The sequence below is a fragment of the Pollachius pollachius genome (genome assembly GCF_949987615.1).
Source record: "Pollachius pollachius genome assembly, chromosome: 5".
NCBI classification, from domain to species: Eukaryota; Metazoa; Chordata; class Actinopteri; order Gadiformes; family Gadidae; genus Pollachius; species Pollachius pollachius.
The window spans coordinates 19,168,016-19,189,690 of record NC_136938.1 but is presented as its reverse complement, the minus strand read 5'-3'; the positions used below and the strand labels follow the sequence as shown (position 1 = coordinate 19,189,690).

General features: G+C 45.9%; 1 protein-coding gene across 1 annotated transcript in view; it reads left to right on the top strand.

Annotated features, from left to right (window-relative positions):
• The first annotated feature begins 1,081 nt into the window (after positions 1-1,081).
• Positions 1,082-21,675, top strand: part of zfhx3b (zinc finger homeobox 3b) — a 132,934-nt gene continuing 112,340 nt past the window's right edge. The window contains exon 1 of the mRNA XM_079736718.1: positions 1,082-1,423. The gene's annotated coding sequence lies outside the window, so the exon portion shown is untranslated. The remainder of the gene's footprint in view (positions 1,424-21,675) is intronic.

Genomic DNA, 21,675 nt, shown 5'->3' with positions numbered 1-21,675 from the left:
TCTGCATGTTGATGGGAATGGCTCTTTGCGTTATTCTTGCAGAATTATTAGTTTGTAGGTTTTTCAATGTCATTTCGTCTTTCGATCCCCTTTTATGGTGTTTGCTATAGCTTACAACAAGATAAGTTCAAGTTAAATAATGCGTGTATAGAAGTCTGATTTCATTCTATAAGACATAGTATAATAGCCCACTAAAGAATATCCAGAATACTAGCGCTTTAGGATACCTGAACGCATCATTTAATATGAAGTCAATAAGAAAACACTCGGGATGCTCTACAGCCAACCATCACTATAACAGTTTATAACAAGAACGATCACCACAACTACAAAGTTTCCTACCATCGCAGTCACCTTTTGCTTCCTCTCCGTCCCACAGTCCATTGTCTCCACTTTTAAAACAAGGAAGCCTTTAAGTTGTGGGCAAACTATCTAGTTGTGTTACTGATGTGTTTCAACAATAAGAGTTTGGCAGTATAGGCCTGCTTAAACAGGAGTCTGCATCGTCGAACGCTCCCCGCTCTACACACGATATGCGCATATAGTCAATAATAATATTCTTCTACAAATGAAAACACATTTTGCCGAAGCAGCCATCACATTTACACTCTTTATTCCGACCCGTGCCTTATCAGCCGTTCAACAAGATATACAAAATACACAAACGGTTTCTTTCCCCCTCTTATGATAACAACTTATGTACCGTGCGTCGTTTTGAATCCACTATATACTTGTTCAGAACATTTCGAAGAAAAAAAAACGAGAAAGATTGAAGAAGAGGTGAAAAACCAGCGATAGTGAGTGGATCTCTCCGCGGCTATAGTGTTAACTTTTCCCCGTCTTTGTCCCTATCATCAAACTCTTACTTTGCGCTGTTCTTTAATTCCATATTTTTCTAAATTCCTGATCATTACTTTAGTCTTTTTTCCTACTTGTATCTATCTATCCATCCCTCCCTCCCTCCTCTCTGGCTCCCTTTCTCCCTCCCTCCCTCCCTCCCTCTCTCCTCTGCTGGATCTTATTGATCCAGAAGGCGGCTAATTAGCCCTTCCCTCCGTGCCTGTGTAATGAAGCACATGCGCACTGAATTAATCACAGCCATTTTTTTGCAGGAAACTAATTAGCAGGAATAAAGATCCAAAGAGTTTTTTTCTTTTCAATCATCAGATCTCACTTTCACCTCTTCCTCGCTCCCTCCAACACAAGACTCATCGCCTGCTTTGCATCCGAATTATTTTGTATATTGCCTTTACAACTAATAGCCGACTGCTCCGTTTTTACACTCGGCGACAACAATGATCTTTCTTTTGCCATCCTAAGCGCAAACTGACCAAAAAAGGGGGACTGTCTCCATGGGATCTTTAGCTAAATCGACTCAATACTGGATTAAAAAGCGAAGATCACCAAACGGCAGCGAGAAATTGTAAGTTTCAACTTTGCGTTTTGTTTCTTTTCTTTCTGTTTTCACGGTCTGTTCTTTCCACTTCTCTTTCTGTGAGTCTATATTCCCACTGCTCGTACAGCTTTCACCTAGCGGGGCTGTCGCTATTCCTATATTCTTACAAATAGCCTATACAGTCGATCACAAGTTCTCTCCGTACAAAGCAGCTTGGTTTATTCGCTCTTTTTCTCTTATCCGTATCGTTACCTGTGTTTACATCTGCGTTCGTCCCCCCGGTTCTCCTCGTCAACGGAAGAAAAATAGACAGCGATCCACTGCAGACTGTTGACCGCTAGACATCGCTGGCTTTAAACCACCTATGTGCATTACGCCGGGGGTCGGGGGGAAAAGACATTTGAGGGCTGAAGAAGAAAGAAAGAAAGACCTAATCTAGAACACGAATGCTTGTGAAAATGGTTTTGCTGGGCAGCAGACGAAGGGTCTGGGCGGCAGCTTGCACAGGAGCGATGCCCGGAGAGGAGCTCCTATAGTCCAGCCTTGGGGGTCCGTGTGAGTGTGTCCGGGGGAAAGATATAGGGGGTACACCGTCCGCTTTAACGTGTTGACACATCAGGACACCCGCCACGTCCAGGGTTTTCATGCTTTTCGTCGACTTGTGTAACTCCATTTTTTTGAAAGAACACATTTTCTCGCACCGACGCGAGTCTAAAACGTAGGCTACAATCCATCCGCCCTAGGACTAGATCTACTTCGGCTACTAGTCCTCTTCCCCCCCCCCCCCCCACTTTGGCAACCCCTTTTCTTTCGTTTTTGTGTGGCACGTTAGTTTCTTTGAGGTTCGATGTTTAAGTCGATTCTTGTTCATGCCCTGGCCGAGTCACATTCGAATCGATCGGCATGCGTGTGTGCGTGTGTGCGTGTGTGTGTGGTGGTCTGTGTGAGTGCGGTGTGCTGTGTGTTGCGGAGTCTCCTTCTTGTCAAGAGCGGATCAGCGAGACCTCGGATCCGGCAGAGCCCGACGCCGAGCGGCGGCGGCGGCTACGGCTCTGCAAAGCCCGGAGATCTGGTTATGGTGTGACCCCTTAGACGCCAGAATACTTTGGTTTTCCCTTCTTACGGACCGGAGTGAATGTTTCTGATATGGAAAACAGACACGATGGATTCAAAAGCGTAGACTATTACGAGCGTATAACCACGTCTTCGGTTATTTGCGTGCGCCAAGTCAACATGACCTGCTGTATAGTTTGGATACATGGCATGGACTGAACCAGACCTACACTTGTATCCTTTCGCCAATAATAGCGACGCGAAAAACGATATATGGTGCCACATAGGCCGTGATGAAATATAGTTCAAAAACGAGTTTTATCTATCTATATATATATATATATATATACACACACACACACACACACGAGAATACTTGGTTAAAATGACAAAACATGACAATATACTTGCTCCCTGGATGCAGATGCGCATATAGGCTACTAGGCCCTATCTCCCAAAAAAATATCTTTCAAAAACAATCACAACACTATTGTTGATTTGGGACGGGATTGAGCTATTCGTCTTCAATGCATAAAACCGTCTTGGGCTTTACGTGCCTTGAGACGGGCTGCGAGTCGAGGATGTGGAGGTTTGGAAGAAAGGGGGGGGGGGGGTCAGAGAGCAAGGAAGAGTGGAACAGGGGTCACGAAGCGAGTGAAAGAGAGATTAAAAGGCTGAGTTCAAATCGTGCACCAGCGAGTCACACGTATAAAGAGTTGGGTCTCGATGGGACAGAGAGGAGAAAGCTACCGGTCTAGCTTCGACTATAGCCGTTATTTTATTTAGCTTGACCCCCTTCCCTAAAGAAATGCATGCAAAAAGCTGTAGCCTTTTTACTCACTTCGTAAATTGTATTGCCTGCATGATCCATGCAAACTATATAGGCCTAGTGATACCCGAATAATATGACAGGAGTTCGAATACAGACACCGCCATATGGAATAGTAGACGCGATAAAAAGGGGGAGATGGTTTGATAGTGGGATGGGGTGGTGGTGGGGGTCAGATAGCCATGGGCTATAGAGAGGAGATCACACAAACAGATCCCCTTCCAGATCCTCTGCCTAGAGCGACTAGAGCAATATCTGCCTCTTAAATAACTCGGCCATAGAGACTCTCTGGTGGATTATTATGCCCTATTATATTATTTAAAAAAAGATATAGGCTACTTTTTTGTGTGCATCTATCGCCCTAACTCCCTCTTGTCGGTCCGTTATGCATGTCTATGATAGTCAGGACGGCGTTACGCGCAGGTAGCCCCACTATAACGCAAACTCGAGGTCTCTCTCATTCTTTCTCGATCGACCTTTTTTTTTTGTTATTTCTTTCCTTTCTCCCCTCTCCTTGTTTTGTTACAATCAGCAGACATATTTCAACGCATCTACCCTCGGCATATTTTTTTTATTGCGAGTAGACCTTTACCTATTCTTGGTGTTATGATTCCATTGGAATTTTGCATTCCTTTTTTAATATTTGTCTCAGTCTTGATTCGAATCGTTTGTAGGTTTTCGGGCCTCTGCAATATTTTATGAAGCTTTTAGCATTGGTTGATGTGCAATACATTTTTGTGGTGAAATTATGGTTAATGCATCCTTTTTTTTATCTGTGGAGTATATGCTTCGTTTTTTTTTATCATATTACAATTGTTCTAATTGATTGATGCTCATAGTTTTATTGTTAAAAAATAATCAGTATAGATACGCAGAATGAGAATGCAATATTAACAGGCTTCGCGAGGTTAGACTAATATAGATATTGGATGCTGCTATTTGTCTGTTTTGGCATTGCATTAAGGACATTTGAGTCAAGTGTCATATGCAGACTATTGCTTATTGTTTGAAGTCCTGTGTAAGGGTGGCAATATTTATGTGTGTGTGTGTGTGTGTGTGTGTGTGTGTGTGTGTGAGAGAGACAAGGTAGATAGATCCTCTGGTTGTCAGGCCCCTCCTTTTTCACTCATAGTCTCTTTCTCTCGCGCTCTCTCTCTCTGTCTCTGTCTCTCTGTCTCTCATTCTCTCTGTAGCCTCTATTATATATTTCTCCCTGTATCTCCCTACTTAACTTTCACTCTCAGGACTGACAGTCACGATCTTAGCAGGGGAGAGCCATCTTTGGGTGAACAGCATGCCACTTTGGATGTTTTATTTAGTGTAATACAATACAATTCACAAATGTTTGTTGTTATTATTATTATTGTTGTATTATTATTTTAATTATTAGAATTATTAACAGAATTATTATTATTGTTAAGGGAAATGCAGTGATGTGAATGTTAATGAGTGAATGGATCTACATGCCCATTTGCGGCATAGGGTGTTTGTGTGTGTGTGTGTGTGTGTGTGTGTGTGTGTGTGTGTGCGTGTGTGCGTGTGTGTGTGTGTGTGAGTGTGTGTACGTGTGCGTGTGTGTGAATGATAAGGTACAGATGTTTTTTAACCTGGGGTCTTGTTGTGACTGGTGGTCCGGTGCCCGCTAGTGTACAGATCTATCGTATGGACGAAAGTGCAGGGACAAGTTATTGACTGAACAGTTGTGTGTATGTGTGTGTGTGTGAGTGTATGTGTGTGTGTGTGTGTGTGTGTGTGTGTGTGTGTGTGTGTGTGTGTGTGTGTGTGTGTGTGTGTGTGTGTTTGTGTGTGTGTGTGTGTGGGGGGGGAGTGTGTGTGTGTGTGTGTTTGTGTGTGCGCGTTGGTGCACATGCTATATCTGAACCCTAGTAGCCCCCATTTCACCACAAGTACTTTTGCTTGATTATTTTTTGTATTTTTGTGGAATGGCATCCATGTATCATCAAATCTATAATCATGTAATAGCATACATATTATATTTATTACAGATATCAATATATTATATGCAATATTTATAGAAGCACAAATGTGTTGAACACTGACTTAATAGAAATATTGGATTCATAATTAGAGTTGAACTAAAGACAGGGGATTTTGTTTTTAAATGATTTTTCCTTAAACCTTTAATTGCCATACATTGATTGGAATTACTTGCAATTTATACACTGTGTATATATTCAGTCCGTTTGGAAGCACATCAAAATTCATATTTGTTTTGTTGCATTGTCCTGGACGGATTGGTTCATAGGCCGTTGACTCTGCTGTATGTATATGTGCATATATAATATTGTATGCATGTATCTATTCGGTTTTGCAGTACATTGGCCCCATATGCAAACATATGTACATGGCTGCATGCATTATAGCCAGGCTCGCTAGCGGTAAGTCCCACACTGACCCAGCCGACCGCGCACCCCACCACGAGCCCACCCTCTCTAGGACCCTGGAGGCCAGCATTCCGCCCTCCGTGCGGACGCTTATCATCACAAAGGACAGAATGCATAAAACATGGAGGATACATAGACACACAGGCTGCCCAGGTTGCCTTTTCCCTCCCCACTCTGAGCCCCTGGAACAATGCCCGGGCCCCTCTGGCCTGTGGCTCTGACAACACACTTGCTCGCCGTTTCATCCTCCCCTCATTTCTTTGTCACTCTCTCTTCCTCTTTCTCCGTGTCACGGCGCTGCCTGCCGTGATCACCGCATGCCCCTGTGTCATATTGTTTTTGTCCGCATCGGTCAGATCCATGTTGTGTCGCCAAAAAATTAAAAAATGCGGCGCGTTTGTCGTGCCTTTGTGATGCTGCAGATCTGTAGCGACAGAACGGCCCACCAGCTAGCATAACATACAGAATGGAAAAATATGATTTATAACTGACCCGTTTTTAGATCTCATCTGTGATATGGTGTGCATGAACGATTACATTTTACCTTACAGTGTAAAAAATATGATTGATACAAAACTGTGGTATTGTTTAAAAGGAACAATTGCATAGTGATTAACTACCACTTTGTGATTCTTCATAGACTGTTCTATCTACGGATAATCTACAGCCTAAAAATGAACACGTCATGTTTGGCTGTGTATATTTATGCATGTGTCTGTGTTCATGGGCACGCATGCGTACACACACATGTTTAGCTTTAGCTACAAGGCTCTCTCAGCTGTTATATTTGTCAGTGGGCAGGGGCCCATGGTTCGGGATGAACAAGAGAGCCCAATGCTTGTTGGAGCAAACAGCTGCCTCGCTCTGTCTGCCTCATTCATATTTATGCTGTGCTCGAAAATATATTTTTTAGAACTTCATAGCAAAACCAAGCATTGTTATACATTGAAACTATAAACAAACAAATTCTTTATTATTTCCCCTATTTCATAAATTTGATGTGACGTGTTGTAAGAAACTCTGCGTCAGTGTGTCAGTCTATGGCTTGCTTTTGAGATGGAGGGCGGTGTATTTATTGTGTGGTTGTGTTGCTTTGTCTGCTCTGTGTGACTACTCCATAGTTTTGTGCTGCGGCAGCCGATGGAGAGTTTGTGTGTGTGTGTGTGTGTGTGTGTGGGTGTGTGTATGGAGGCGGGTGTGGGTGTGTGTGAATGACGGCGAGGCTCTAGAAATGAAGTGTTAAGATGTGCTGGACCCCGGCAGGTCTGTGGCACTTCCTCTATGTGTACCTCACAGCTTATCCTACTCAGGATTAGAGAAGAGCCGTCTCTGCAGACCTCCAGTCCCCTAACACTCCCCCTATTTTCACTGGATCAAAAAAAAAAATCTCCACAGAAAGCGTGATTCATTTGCAAATGTGTGGCAGTCTGTCCATGTTCTCAATGGAGTAGAGAGAGAGAAAGCGAGAGTGAGAGAGAGGAGGGGCCAGTCAGAGATGATGCATTTCAGTGGTGAAGACTCTCTACTGCACAAGGCATAGGGGTGCAACAGCGGCTGTTACCTGTCCAGGGAAATGGATTTGAATCCAGCGTTCCTTAGTCCTGCACGGAGCCTCATGGGGTTTGCCTGCGTTGCGTTTTTCTCATTGATACCATTAATTATATTTATGTTTGTGTGTGTGTGTATTTATGCGTTTGCTAGCTTGCAACCTATTTGTCACATGGCTCCTGAGGTGAGCGTGATTCTTGTGTGTATTCTCGTGCCCTGGCCCTGGGTGAGTGGGTTTCCTAGCAGTGAAAGGGTTAAGAAGCTGGGGGACAGCCCTCTTTGTCTCTGCGGCCCTCTTCTCCATTGTTGTGGTGGCATTGAGCTCGGTGCACCTCACTTGACCACAGCAAAGCAATAAAATGGCCTCTAAGTGCTGCAGCCCCCCTAGCCCTCTGATGGTTGCTCTCCACCGGGGCTCCAGCGATATCTTTGGCTTTCTATACACAGGCCACTAGCACACATGCAAACACAGTGAACGAACCCGAAACGCATGGACGCAAATCAACACAGACTTACACTCTAACACAAGCCATAATCATTTATAGATGCACACATGCAAACACAGAATGAAAGAAAAAACAGAAACACAGAGACACAAACCTACACAGACATAAACTCTACTGCAACACAGAATTATTCAGAATGTTCACGTCGGTTTTTATCACAAATATCTTCATTTTGGGATTTTAACAACTGGGATTTTACTCTGTACTATGCAACTCATATTGCTTATTAACATGTTTAAGACATATAATAGTGATACAAAGAAGAATCTCATCATGAAAAATGACTTATTTTTCAAAATCAGACATTTAAAAAATAATCTTCATAATGTTCAGTTTGAATAATGTGTAGTATAGTTTATTAAAAATAAATGGGTTTAGTGTCATACTTGTGCAGGTAGGTGAAGGTAGACTATTGAAGTCTCAGCCGGGCTGAATGCGAGAGGATATGGCCATTCTAAAGCCAGGCTCCCAGTTTCTATATTTTTGGTGAATGCTAACAGTCAAAAACTACTGTGTGCACCACAATATCATTATTTCAGTTTCAGAGGGTTATAATATGATAAAAACTGTTTGATTGTGCAGATGATTGTTTATAGCAGTGTCCCACCTCGACAGACATTGTAATTAAAAGGAGAGTGCTGCGCATGTTTGCCCCCATACCATCTCATCTTTTTAAACCGGCATCTCGTTGTAAGACTGGGCATGTCAGAGGATTTGTGGAAGGGTTGTGATTGGCTGGATTTATAATTGGCACTGTCCCATGTGTAAACCCTCTGTGCCAGGTGTTCCTAAGGCTACATTAAATGTTACACCAGGCTACAATTAAATCAACACTTCCCCAAAGTTACATTATCATGCCTCACATTCATCTATCAAGACTGTCTCTCTTTACTGTGCAGCCCCCTTCCTCCTCCATGGTGTACACAGACTGGCACACACACACACCCACAGACACACTCTTATATGCTCACACATGCATGCACACCCTTACCCACGCACACACACGCACACACTCACACACACACACAAACATACTCTTATATACACACACACAAACATGCACACCCACACCCACACCCACAAACACTCTTTATACACACACATACACCCACACCCACACCCACACACACACACCCACACCCACACACACACACCCACACACACACACACACACACACACACACACACATTCCCATAAACACACACACGCTCACACACACACACACACACACACACACACACACACACACACACACACACACACAGAGTGTTTCTCCCCTTCTGCACTTCTCCTTCCCTGCCGGGCCTTACTGTACCTAAAACAAACACTCTTCCTCATTTCGCCCGTGTTAAATGAACAAACACAGGGACCTCAGTGCCTCATAATAAATTGATTAGAGAGAGGCAGACACCCACTCAGCAATACCAAACACTAGAGATATAGCAGTCTTTTTTCTGCATGTCCTAAGGAGAATAGTCTCTCTCTCTCTCCCGCTCCCTCTCCCTCTCCCTCTCTCCGAATGTATTTCAGCCCTGTTTTTAACGCACCCTCTTCCTCCCTCCACCTCGGCCGTAGCCATTTTAATGGGGCCGGTGAGTCTCATGACAGTGACGGACCTGTGGCCTTTTACATATTCCGCCGGCGGCCGATCCTCGGCTTGTTCTGCGAGTGCCTTTCTTTTGGGGGCGAGCAGCAGCAGCGGAGACGGGGACAGGGAGAAAGGGAGGGAGGGCGGGGCAGCCCCCCGGGGGGCCGACGGGGGACTAGACGGCCGTGACAGGCTGCCGACCCCGGCTTTGTGACGTCACACGCATCGTCTGGTCGCCGTAGCATTCATGTTCCTTGTGGGTTTTAATGAATGGAAATAGGAAGGGGGTTGAGGGGTGGGTGCTGGGAATCCTAACCCCACCCCCCCCCCCAACCCACCCTTCATATTCGTTTTTAGTCTGTGTTATTTTTTAGAATTAAATTATGATTGTATTGATTGGATCTACGGTTGTATTGTATTATTGCAGTGTGAACGTGTGCCATTGGCATGGCATGTCATTTACTTACATGAATAGAACCGATACCGCTGCCTGCAAAGGGACAGCGAAGCAAACGAAGCACCCACGCAACAGGAAAACACTGCACATCCTGACCACATTAAGGAAGTCGGCTCGGGCCGCACTGCTTGTCTGTTCCGGTCTTCTCTTGACACGCCGGTTTTAATTTTAACCAGTTATTGGACATAGGAAAACACTGTGCTCTGCACCTCTCCTGTCCTCAGTGCTCGCATTCAGCCACTGTGTTTTAAATTGGCACCGTATTGCGGGGTGGGTAGGTGTAGAAGAAGCAAAGAAGACATCGCTCTCAATGTGTCATTGTGCCTCGCTGTTGCTTTTGGTTTCACGAGTCCTCAATTGTCATAACACTTAAGGTAGAGAGGAAAAGTGGATGTAGATACACCCGTAACAGGGGAAATATGCAAAGAAGGAGCAAACTTCCAAATAATAAGCTATTGGTTTTCACCATTGACGGGAAGGCAGAATGTAAATGTTCTGATCTGCCTCATCTGCATTTTTTTCTCCCCCTGTCAGGAGCGCATTAAACGAGCCAATGTGTTCTGACCCTGAGCTGTGCAGAACACACATTTCTCACACTCTGGAGACCTCTGGCTTCCTCACAACTATCCTGTGTGTGTGTGTGTGTTTGTGTGTGTGTGTGTGTGTGTGTGTGTGTGTGTGTGTGTGTGTGTGTGTGTGTGTGTGTGTGTGTGTGTGTGTGTGTGTGTGTGTGTGTGTGTGGTGTGGTGTGTAAGCATCTGCACGTGTGTATGTGTTTGCATTTTTGTGTGCATGCATGTTTTTTTGAGATTGTATGACACTTGCCTTCTATATGCGACATGCATGTTCAAGAACAATCTATAACCCCTCTGGCCCCTCTCCAGTTAGGCTTTTGGCGTTTGTGGTTGGGACAAAATGTTTGTCTTTTTCATGACAGACCGCACTGCAGGCCTTCCACAGGAAGCCTGGCTTGACTGTTTCACAATACACCAGAAACAGGAACCAAGCAGGGCTCCATTCACCTTAAATATAATGGGTGCCAGCTTGCACTTAGGTCCGGCACAAGTCTGGGATGGGGTGGGCTGGGGTGGGCTGTTACAGTGGGGGGGGGGGGGGGGGGGGGGGGGGTGAGTGGGGTTGCCCAATTTAAGTGGACCCCTGAGACCCCCTGGAGGGGTAGAGGTGTGGCAGACGTCTGTTCTGGGCATGGCTTGTGTCAGCGTGTTTAGCGCTTTGCCTGTGCGGGCATTTATATGCAAATGCTAAACAAGCTATAGGGGTGGGCTAATTACAGTGGGGCCATTGTGTGTGTGCCAGGCAGCGAGAGGCATGGCGTTTGGAACACACTAGGGCCCGGACTTCCCCTGCTTGTTTACTCCTTGTCTTTCCTTATTGCCCCCTCATTGACACTCCCCTTTTATGTGACTGTGCTGTTTGTCTGCGTACCGCTGGCTCCTCCCCCAGTGTGGGGCAGGAGTTAATGTGGTAGATTAAAGAGCTGGGGCACCGGCCGTGTTTACTTTATTTTGTCATCTGGTGGGCCCAGCGTTACTTTCCTTTTGGCCTAATGTTAATCTCCTTTTTGCCCAATGTTACTCTCCTTTTTTTGCCCCTTGCAGTAAAAACAAAAGAAACCCTGAGCCAAGACTATCCCTGCTGGCGGTTTCCAAATTCCACCGCCAGGGAGAATCCCTGCTTCCATCACACTCCCTCACCCACTCACTCACTCACTCACTCACTCACTCACTCACTCACTCACTCACTCACTCACTCACTCACTCACTTACTCACTCACACACACACACACTAACATTCACTCACACACACACACACAGTCTCTGCTAATGACTCCAGGGGTGATCAAAATGTATTTAGGTCAACTTTTAATGGCATGCAAATTTATGAGCAGGCAGAGGCAAATATTAAACTTGTAAAGTCACTGATAGTCTTAAGCTGCAACCATGGGTTACACTTCCCTTAACAATATCACAAAGAAATATTCACATTTTCATGGGGGCCAGCGGCAGCCCCACTGACAGAAGACTTTACTACATATGAGTACTGATACATATTCATATAGCTTTTAGCAGTGTTTTTGTCTCACTGTGCTTAGTCTCTATTCTATCATCACAGGGCAGCCGGAACACGTGACACCATTAAAAATGGCTAACCTGCCTGAAGGGAACTAAGTTATTTTCCTATGCCAACAGCAGCTGGCCGAAGGTGTCATTTGTTGTCTCACAGACTTACAGATGAGAACTGGCAGATGATCTCCTGTACTGATCGGGAAGTTTTGCTCATTCTGTGGACAGGCAGGATTGCTGTGAGTTATTAGAAATAATATGATTATCTGAAAGAATGACACCATCCTCTTATTCTACATAAATCATTTATTATAGTGACGCTATCCCTTCTCCGACGCAAAGGCCCATAAAGCCATTTGAGACCATAATTTTGATAACCAGCCCTCCATATAAACTTGACTTGACAACCAACATTTGAGCCTATCCACACACACGCTTGTTCACTGTCAGGAGTGCGAAGACACAAGCCTTTCTTTGTACCCCTTTTGATATCTTATTTTTTTGCATGTGTGAGTGTATGTGTGTGCATGCGTGCCTGAACATATTTATCGTGTATCCATATTGTCTCGGGCCTATACACATTCTTAAACGTCTGCAGAATAAACAGCCATACAGACAGGCCCTGCTGCATTCCTGAAGAATTCTTTGCTTGTGCCTGAGACGAGAGCGAGAGGGAGACACGGATAGGGAGAACGATCCGGTTTATTCTGTCTCAGTTTCATCCCTAGAATGTCCCTGACCGTGTTCCGCGGCTTGCCACCACCTGTGCACCTCGCTAAGCCAATTACACTCCCACCTTGGGTACCCCTTCTAAAGTACACACACACATGCACATACAAGCACACACACGCGCGCACACACACACACACACGCACGCACACACACACACACACACACACACACACACACACGCGTGAGGGGGTGGGGGTGGGCTGCTGGCTGGATCAAAGGGGCGTGTGTGAGGGAGCCAGGGCACCTCGTAGAACACAGCTGTTCCTCACTGGTCTCTCCTTCTCACCCCGAGCCCGACAGCTTCTGGAAATATGAGGCCTCTCCGGACCTCTGTCCTGATGGGAATAAGGAGCTAGCATACGTTCAGAAAAGCTTTTGTCTTTTGTGTGTGCATGTGTGTGTGTGTCTCTCTCTCTCTCTCTCTCATCTCTCTCTCTTTCACAGGCACAATAATGCTCTCTCTATTTCTCTCTCGCTCCCTATTTGACACACAAAGAAGAAAGAAAGCCCTTTGTCTATGCTCATTCACTGGCCCGGCCACAAATACAAACAGAGATCTTTATTTCTTTTGCATTACTACATGCTTCATTTCAAGTTATTTTTAGCTTGCTGTGCTTTTATTTTTTCGGGGTTATGAACATCACTTCTCTAAATGACTTGGTGTGCGGGACTTCCTGTCTGTCTAACTCTGCGTTGACCCTGTTGTCTTCTTCTTGGTCCCACGCAATTTTATGTGCATCTCTCCCGAGACGGTCAAGTTTTAACACCGCCCGAAATGCGTTACTCCCCCCCCCCCCCCCCCCCCCCCCCCCCCCCCCCCCCCCCCCCCCCACCCTGTTCTTGCCACATGTCTGGGGTTTTCTCCTGCCCTTGGCTCGGCTTCTCCGGCTGCAGTCCTGACAGAGTCGAGAAAGGCATTCAGGCCCCTAATCTGGGCTCCCTCCATCAGGAATGCTAATGCGTGTGATTGTGTGACCCACCGAGCCCCAGCAACATCTGCAGAAGCCTGTGTTGAGACCCTCCCACCCCCTCATCCCACACACACACACACACACACACACACACACACACACACACACTCTGCCTTTGAGCGCCCACTCGCTGCCATTATTTCATTGTTTCACTTCACGGCTAAGGCCGGTGCAGTTAACCCTCTGTGGCTCGGACCATGGCCACTTTGAGTCCTGCAGTGGGCCGAAAAGGAGTGCTGACAAGGGAGAAGGGGGAGAAGGGGGAGAAGGGGGAGAAGGGGGGTGGGGGCGGGGGTTATGGGACAGCCAAAGGGGGAGGGGTGCTCCCTTATCATGGCTCCCTTAATAAAGAGCGAAATGTGAGTTATGGCATGGATTTTTAAATCTGGAATATCAGAAGTTGAGCACTTCTTGTCTAAGCAAAATACCTTTGTTTTGATAGGATGAGTTCTGAGGGGAGCCTGGGTTAGCCAATAACAACACCTTATAAGATCCCCCCCCCCCTCCCTTTTTTGCCAGGTATTTGAGTAGAGAAAGAAATCATTGTTTGGATTGTCTCCGTTTTCAAAAAGATGAATTGCTGGTAAAGCGCAGCTGACAAAGTGAATCTGTGTCAAGCGAGAGGAGTGCTGATTAAATTACTTTTCTCCACTGTCCTGGCTGCGTTCCTGCATATGTTCTCTCAAACGACACCGTTCTTATAGACAAGCTTAGGAATAGATTGGATTTCTGCTTCCTCCACCTTGCACAGGGCTTTGATAGCCCTGTGATATCAGACCTGTCAGACCATGGCCGCCCGGTCCTTGTCCTCCCTCCATGCATGATCCCAATGGAGCTTGAATATATCCTACACCCCTTCCAGTATGTGCTTAGATGAAAGGTAATGCAAAGGAACATATTTATATAAGTATGTATATTATTAAATCGGAATATTAATTTTTCCATTTTATTTCACTCAAGAGTAAGTATCACAACATCAAAGTCTGCGAATATAGTAGTAGAATGGTAGTCTGCGCAAAACCAAATGGAGGAGATCAATCTGCAAATTCCTGCTATGTCCATGTCCTCATTCAGGTTAAAGGGCATGTTCAACGGAAGCCGGACGTCTTTTTTTCAAACGTCTATCATGAGGCGTCTGCGTTAAACCAGAGGTTGGGTTGTGACAATGCTTTTAGAAAGTGGGAGTTTTGTAGAGGTGGCTAGCTTTGTCCTGATATTTGAATGCGTCAAAAAACAAAAGTAGCTGTCATCGCCCTGCGATGAGCCGCAGGTGACAATAGAGCAATGTAATTAGACAAAGTATTACGCCAGTGCAGGTATAGGTCATATCTACACAATACAGCTGTATATGTGGGTCAGCACAAATAAAAATTTGTGCTGACCCAATAGACATAAGAGAGCTTATTTAACATTTTTGGGAGCTTAAAGAAATGTATCTTATTTTTTTTTGCACATAGATTTATACAAGCCATATCATATGTTGCAATACAGCTAGCTAAAAAGGGAAACAGCGCCTAACTTCACGAGGTCACACACACGAACACACGCATGCACATCCACACACACTTATGGCACAATTATTTGGGGATTTGCTGATGAAGCCATGATTAATCATTACATTTGTGCAAAGCAGGGGCAGCGTTGCCATAGGGACACAACATGATCTACACTGGTGCTTTGCATATCAACAGAAAAGTGAACAAATGCTACACACTGCTTTTACCCCCCTCATAACCTTAAAGGTTCACAGAAAACATATCAGTATTTACTTGATTTTTTTGTTTCAGAAGGATTCTTTGTCAAGTACAAAGAATATAACCATATATTTAGCGTTATATACCGACTTGATAAGACTGCACATTCTATGTTTTTCTACGTGTTGACTGAATTATGGTTGTAGTAAACGTACCATATTTGAATGTCATCCAGTAATGCGTTATTGCTTGAGGAGATGGGCCAACATATATATATTAGCTAGACACCTTTACTTTCCTCAATGAATTACATGTAACCCATCTTAAACCATCACCAACTGCATTATATGTGAGCAAAACCTTACTATAAAAAATGGTTTCATCTACCTCCACTGCTTTCTGCTTTGTACTATGTGACTTCAGCCAGTATAGTAGCACAGTCAGGACTACTTTTTCAGAATGCATCTATCAGTTGTTGGATTTCAAACCTTTGCATATCCCTTTGCACCCTCCATTCCGTTGTTTACAGAAGCACAAGGTTTTAAAATAAATGGTTAAAAAGGAATGGACTCTACAGGGCCAAATTGGATCTTGGTATGTAAATACTGCTCTGATGTTTAATGAGAAACAAAGTTAGCTAATTATAGCAGCTCTGAGAAACATGAGGAGGACAGTGGGAAACGTTTCCATCACTCCTCGGCTCTATAGATTACTGCCTAATTGCCTCAATCGAATCAGGCGGAGACATTAGCCAGCAAGGAAGAGGGGGGAGAGAGACACAGACACAGACAGAGAGAGAGATATATAGAGAGAGAAACATAAGGATGGGGGTCTGATTAGACATATCTGTCGGTAGCTCCTTAGATAATCCAGCCAGGACCAGAGACTTTGGCTCTCCTAGCTCAGGCTTCCTGTCTTGCCTCACTGGTACATCATCCATATCCTGCCCCCCCCACCACCCTTCCGCACTCCCCTCACCCCCGCTCACCTCAGTAGAGGAGGTGAGGATAACAGGGCACTGTACTTTCTGTCTATTATTCCTCTCTCTCTTGCTCACTTGGCTCTCTCTTGCTCTCTCTATCCCATTCTCTCTCTCTCTCGCTCTCTCCCTCTCTCTCTGTCTCTCCCTCTTTCGCTCCTCTATCTCTCTGTCTTCTCGTTGTCTCTGTCTCTCTCTCTCTCTCTCAGCCAGCTGCAGAGGTGATTCACTACTCCGATGTGGACGCTCTTTGGGTTTTTTGAAGCTGTAATTACACCCGATTCCAACATATGTTTATGCCAGATTTTTACCCGTCCACCATTCTGCTAATGACATAGTAACCGACAACATCCCATCAAACGTTTGTCAGAGGCACACGGTGCTCCAACACTTTATTATCGTGTGCTGTGCTCCACACAGTGGGGAACCGCTGCGCTAAGCCTGGCCTGCTCTGGGGAAAACAAATAGAAAGAAATATAAATATGATATCTATCCTGGGTCCCCTGTGTGTGTGTGTGTGTGTGTGCGTGTGCGTGTGTGGGTGTGGGTGTGGTGGGACAGTGTCCCCAACAGCCTCAGCCTTTCCACTCATCTATTTGTGTCTGACTGGAAACAGCCGGAGGACTTGAGGAAAAGGACTTGTTTACATCACAGACCTTGTGTACCAGACCTAATGCCTCGTAATGGCAGCGTTTCGGTAGGTTTTCAATGACATTGTTGCATATGTGTGTGTGTGTGTGTGTGTGTGTGTGTGTGTGTTTCTGTCCCTCTAGTAGGCAGAATGTATGGCAGACGGGATCGCCCCTCTTTGTATGTGTTTGATACCAGGGGGGTGGGGGTGGCAGTCCTTCAGACAGAGGAAGTCTTGGTGGAGAGGGGGGGGTCGTGGGGGGCGTGCTGGTATCAAGGTCAGCTGTCAAAAGTCATCTCACGTTGAGGAATCATCAAGTCAGCAGGGTGAGAGCAGAACCGCCGTGATGACACTTTCTTCCACGGTGATAACGCAGCCCCCGCCCACCGTCCCCCACTTGCCCCCACCCCCAACGCCAGCACCAAGACCAACACCAGCCCCGGTGACCCCTACCCCCCCCCTCACCCTCCAGCCACCAGGACGTCCTCTCCATAGAAACGTCGGAAGGACAGCCACCCAGCTCATTGGTTCCCTTTTTACCTTGTCCGTCGTCTATTCACGCCAAAAGAGAGCCTTGTTTTTCTGAAGAAGACTCTCCCTGATAAGGATTGCTTCTTTACTGCAACGAAGGAGTAGAGTTTGGGCAGATAACCCCACCCCTAACCCACCCCACCCCCCATCCGTCCCTTCTCTAATCCTAAACAAACATGAGAACCGCTGAAAATAACCCCACAGACCGTTTCCTGGATGTCACGGTCAGACCAAGCGGTCCCTGAACAATTCGGTCCTCTGTTTCCCAGGCCAAGTGCCACGAAACATGGCATAAGCGCTGGCTTGGAGAACCCAAAGCCCAGCAGATTCCTCTTTAACAGCGCCGTTGGGACCGCTCGGGACTATAAACAGATAATTGCGCACATGCAGTGAGCTCCGGAAGTGGGCGGTCCAGACGATTTGGACACTCTATGGATAAAATACCAACGTGGGGGACAGAATTGTCTGCCTAGCAGGATTAGAGCAGCTAATAGAGCACACCCTTTTTTTAAAGTGCCCTTTGTGCATTCTTATTGTAATGTGCATACGTCATATGGCTTTTTGATAGCTTATGAACACTTTGTTTCTCTTTTTGTTAATTTCACTCTCTGTCTCTCCTCTTTCACCCACTTGTTTACTGCTTCTAACACACACACACACACACACACACACACACACACACACACACACACACACACACACACACAGGCACACGCATGGCAATAATTTATGGCTGCCGGGTCCTTGATCAATTGATAGCAGGGATTCCTTTGGTAAATAGAGTTTTAGACACATTGCCAATAGACCAGGGCTATTGATTGGAGTGTAAATTAAAAACTTAATCAGGTCTCCCAGATAAGATTTATCTCCACCCCAAGCAAGTCACAGGGCTGCTTAAGAGACGCCGCAGTAGGGGACCGGGCAGACCGCCACTGCCCCTCCGGAGGATGGCAAGGCCGGGCCATGACCAGGGCTTAGCACCCCCCAATCTTTCTTCTGGCGCTTGCCCTTCCTGCTAATTGTGGAATTATACCTCTCTCTCTATGCCATGGGGGTCACTGCTTGCTCTCACGGTTCCGCGTCCCCGCGTGCGGTCCCATTTATGGAGTGGTGCGCGTAAGCCCGCCACTTTCGGCTATGCCGCTATGCTGATGTACAACGTGACTCACGTAACGTATAGATGTGTAAAATACGCTTTGCTCAAACCAGTACCCAAAGCCATATATTCATAAGTTCAAGTTCCATAACCACAAAACTCCACAAAGTTCGATGTGTAGGAGGGAAAATAAGGACAAGGCTTTATTAGTTTGTCATTTTATTACAAACATACTGCCTCTGTGTTAGGCATACACTTTGTTTGTTGATGTTTTCATCCAAGACCTATAGGGCTCTATGAACGTGATCCTCTTTACATATCGCAAATTGTATATATTTTTGTTTTTTTATTATGTAGTTATTTTAACCTATAACTGTCTATTTTCACTCACCCAGCCTCCAACTCTCTCTCTCTTCCTCCAAATCCTCATCCACATTCATATACAAATGCAGCATAGTCCATATGCTATATGTATTAACACAATCCCTTGAATTGTGCATTGATCAGTGTATGGATTTCCCCAGTAATTGCTGAGGGGAAATTTTCTGTCTCTACAATTCTTCATTATTAATATTGGGAAATGGGTACGCATTCAAAATGTTTCCCTGAGTATAATTTCATCCCCGAAGAAGAGGGAGCGCTCTTTATTCATGCCAGGGTGATGCAGAAGACTTTAGAGCAGGGTTCTCGTTAGGCTCCGAAGATAATACGGGAGGACGCAAGCCAGAAGGATTTGGAGATGGCTACAGGTTCCTCACAGGTATCTCTCTGGGTCTTTTCTCTCCATAATTAAAACATACATATTCTTTCCCTGTAATTAAGTCCGATATTATGCTCCTCTTAGGGATTTTCACATTTTCATTTTCTCGCCTGATTATAGGCCTCATACACACAAGTGTGAGAGTGGGTGGGAAAGGGACAGGGAAAGGGAGAGAGAGAGAGAGAGAGAGAGAGAGAGAGAGAGAGAGAGAGGCACAGCGGTATTAGAATATACAAAAAAAGGCCATATCCCTTTTTTACATGGCATAAATGGAACCTTTAACTTCCAGCCTACCATGATGCCAAAATGAATCGGTTGAACGAATGTGGTTTCGGTCCTTAGTCTCGTCTTTCTGCACTGTTGTGGAGGGCGAGGCAGAGAAAATGTCAGTAATAGGCTTTTTGTCTGATAAGCCCGGGAAATACTCGTTTAGTTAGTGAAAGTGCAGAGGGATTCTGGCCCGATAAACCCGCTGTTTCCCTCTGTAATACCCAACAGCTAAAATCAATAGTGAGGAGATTCTAGCGCTAGTCGCCCACTCTCCTTTATCTCCAGCTTTCCTCAACCCATCTACATGGGGGGATTGAGGTTTGGTCTCTGTGTACATTGAAGGGCAACACTTCTAGTTGCACATGTTAAGTGTGCATGTTTGTGTTTTTATTGCGGCGCTTCAATGTCACCACCATCCATTGCGCTGACAGCCAGACCACTGCTATGCAGGCTGCACTATTGACCTCTTTTTTGGTTATTTACAGGTATATGAGCACCCATTAAGAAACAACACATGTCTCCGATAATTACTGCGTTTTGTGAGGTCCTTTATTGGTTTGGAACGATGACGGAGGCAGGGTTGCCATCCACCCAGGGATTCCTGGTTGTTTGTGTGTGTTTGTACTGTCAGCACAAACCTTCCCCTTCTTGGCTCCATGTCCATGAGAGAGGTTGATATATAGCTACTGAAGGCTCTGCCCCATCAGGAACCACCGTTAGTGGGCAGTAGGGTCCAGACGAGGGGTTGAAATGTACCATACACTCATGTCAACCGGTCCTATCAGGACTTTTATAGGTCATGAAGACCTCCTTGCATCCACTGCACTGCCCTACTACATGTTCCATTTTGAGCAGTGTGCTAGTCATCTGCCGTAACCACGTTAGTTTATGAGTTATCTCGCTCGGCCATCACAGTGGCACTGTGGTAAAATATGGCCGCAGGTGTTAGTAGGCGGGGAGGTCGGCCTGTGACACTGTTACCCCACAGCGCAGTGTATTAAAAAGCAGCCCGGGCCCTGTGGCTCACAGTATATCACAAATGGAGAGAGGCAGCGATAAGGCGTGCTCGCCTGCCCGCAGATCAATGAAGGTTACTGACATCATATCACAAAGTGAAAGCGAGTGCCGCACCACCAGCTATCTATCAGCAGCGCATCTGACTTCAAAGAGGTCAGGTGACGTGGGGCGGCAGGCCCCCCTGGCAGACCCGGGGACTGCTTTTTTTGGTGTTTGTTTATTTTGATCCCCAAGCCCAAGCTCCTCCCCCCCTCAAAAGCGGGTGCAGTGGAGACGACAAACGCTGAGCCTCACGGAGGGAGGCCTTAATGGGGAGGAACACGGCCGCTCTCGGTGACGCACAGAATCAGCAACCACGTGTTCCTCAGACAGTTGATCAGCAGTAGGGACAGATATGATGCTCACCCCCCCCCCCCCCCTTCACATTACATATTTATCTTGTCAATACGCGTCAATCCGTTGGGTTTAGATTGTGATTTCCAAAGTCCCTTAATTGCCTATTGAGTGCTTATACTGAGCATTGGGTTGTCTGCTAATGTTTCTATTTTGTAATCTGCATTCATTTTGAGACATCAGAGAATTGTCACTGTACTAGAATTCCTCTAGAATTTGTCCACTTTTTTATTAATGATATATGCGTACGCTATAATCATTAGAACTCTGTGTGCGTGTATGAGTGCGTGCATGGATAAGGTATTGAGCTGTGTGCACGCGATGCATTTCTGTGCACGATGAGGTCACGCTTTGCAGGTAGTGTACCAGTTCCATTTATCAGCCTGCCTGGGGCACAATGTGGAGGATTTCCCCAACGGGTAGCTGTGTAAACTACTCTGTCAATACATGCTTGTCAAGGCTGGAGGAGCGCCGAAGAGGGGAAAAAAAGGTCCCTCACTCCAACGCACTGAAGCCACTTATTGAGCAGCCAATAGCTATTTACCTCCTGATGGAGGCAGCAGGGGAGAGAGAGGGAGAGAGAGTGAGAGAGAGAGAGAGAGAGAGAGAGAGGTAGAGAGAGAGAGAGAGAGAGAGAGAGAGAGGGGGGGGGGGGGGGGGGGAGAGGAGAGAGAGAGAGAGAGAGAGAGAGGAGGGAGAGAGAGAGAGAGGTAGAGAGAGAGGTAGAGAGAGAG